A 2,395-nucleotide genomic window follows, 5' to 3' on the forward strand; every position below is an offset into this window, starting at 1 on the left:
TTGACCAGCTTGCTCTCTGTGAAAGCCTGAGAGAATGTTTTCTCCCCATGTGACTCTCCTTAGGCACACTCCACATCATCAATCACTTTCCTCTTTGGTCCCATAATCTCCTTCACTGGAAAATCTGGGACACAACTGAATTACATGACATTACAGTACAGGTTCTCCTATGTCCTGAGTCTTAATTGACCTTAGAAGGCTAGGGCCAAAATGTTGGCTGTCCTTATGGCCCTCCTTTTTGTCTAATTTTTGGTCTGCAAATTTAGGTTGTTAACCCTTCAGAAGAGAAGCTTATTGTTTCTTATTGTTATTAACCTACAACTTAGGCTGTTGAGCTTAACCTCACTGTCTGTCTGAATATCAAACATCTTAGGCATAACACGGAACAGGTAGTTTCCATCAAGTATTGATATGTTAAACTTTAATTCTCTATAAATGCTAAATTCTTAATCAATCTTTGTTGTTGCACTGAAGCAGGGCTTCACTATGAAGTTTAGGCTGGCCTTGGACTTATTTGGTAGCCCAGGTAATGTTCCTGCCTCAGGCTCCTGAGGGCTGGGATAAAAATTTATTTGAAATTGATGCCTTCCAAAATGTGGCTTTCATTCTTTTGGAACTTTATAATTTTTTTGTTAGCTCACAGATAAGCTAATATTATCAAAGAATGTACTAAAAGAATGTAAAAATAAGTATTTTCCATTCTAAACTGATAATTATATAATTGAAGAAATATTCTACTATAATTAAAGAAATTTCTATCATTTTATATAGCCCAAGTTAGTCCATTTCTGTGATGCGTCTATATTGTTTTTGGTATAAATTTGTGCTGTTGCATTATTGTCCCTGAAATTAATTCTAATTGTGTTTCTTGAATTAGGAAGTCATTGATTAAAAAAATTGTAATTCTGTGACATTTGAAGTTTATCCTCTTATTTTTCATCACATCTTGTTTTCCTAATACCAAAACCAATGCATTTTACATAACAGTATGATTATGTTGATTCAACTATTAGTTCTAAGGATGGAGATGTACAAATCTACCCTTAATTAATTACAACAAAATCAATGTGGCTGAACTTTTTTTTTGTTTTTAAATTTTTTTATTTTATTGTTTTATTCATTTTAATGAGAAAAAAGATCAAATATCAATGAAACAGTTTCAAAACAGGTTAGTGGGATGGTTACAATAATTAAAACATTGCATATTGTTGTCTTCAGAGTAGCTATTCAGAGGAAAAGATGCAGACATAATATCTTGTTTAAACAATATTAGTACAAACTTTTATTCTCAATGAACTAAGAGAAATTAGCTGTATATCTATCCTCTCTTGTGCATATATGTATACATATTTTTCTTTTTACAACAAAATGATCCTTTATTTACACTTTTGTTAAGTTAGTAACATATGACACTAGGTTGCCTAGCAACTGATAGCTTACCTTAGCCAGTCTTTTTTTTTTTCACTTAAAAATTTCTTATATTCAACATAAATTGACTTGCATTCTGTTATTTAGCATTTATTAAGGTTAATATTTCAAGAAACACTTGAAGTACTTGTTACAAAATAGAATTCTGTATCAACCCAGTGTCTATCTATTGTGAAAATGGATGTTCTTTGCTTAAAGGAAGCAGCCAATAAATCTCAAGTAAAGGCAGGTTTTAAGAAATAAAGAAAATGAGGTGTTCTTTAATTTTTGCTCATTTTCTTCACTCAGATCAGAACTTAGTAATGTAAAATAAGACAGAAAACTTCTCTGGATTGTTTCAAATGCTTTCAAGTGAGCCTCTTTTTGGATCTCTTACATTGAATGATTCATTGTTCTCACTTGAATCAAGTGGCTGACAAAATTGAGGTGCAAGGTGATGGGAGAAATGAAAAATGAGGTAAAAATGAAATTTAGAAACCAAATCACTGTAGAGATTTACTAGAGCTGCCTGTGGTGAAGGCTTCCCTTTGGTAAGAGTTGCAGCCTCAGGGGGAGTCTTTAGAACATAAAGAAAGTGCCTTGGGAGAGAATTGTGAAGCTGCAGCTCCCTCCACTTGGTTTTCTAGTTTCCTGGCCATGAGGTAATTCCTTTTCATCCTCTCCTAGCTTATACTGTAATGCATTGCCTCAAACTCAGTGCCACCATTGGATCTTGGACCAAATTCTCCTTGACAGTGAATCCAAGTAAGTCTTTTTCTTGCTCATAAGATAATTATCTCCACTATTTTATTGTGACAGAAAACTGACCAATGCAGATTTCCTATACAAATTCTGAGATCATTTTTCTTCTATACATACCTAAGGAACATCTTTATTTATTCATTTATTTATTTAATTAATTAATTTATTTTTGTGGAACCGGGGATTGAACTCAGGCCCCTGTGCTTGCCAGGGAAGTGCTTATTCT

The sequence above is a fragment of the Octodon degus genome, unplaced genomic scaffold (genome assembly GCF_000260255.1).
Source record: "Octodon degus isolate 3935 unplaced genomic scaffold, OctDeg1.0 scaffold00161, whole genome shotgun sequence".
Classification (NCBI taxonomy): domain Eukaryota; kingdom Metazoa; phylum Chordata; class Mammalia; order Rodentia; family Octodontidae; genus Octodon; species Octodon degus.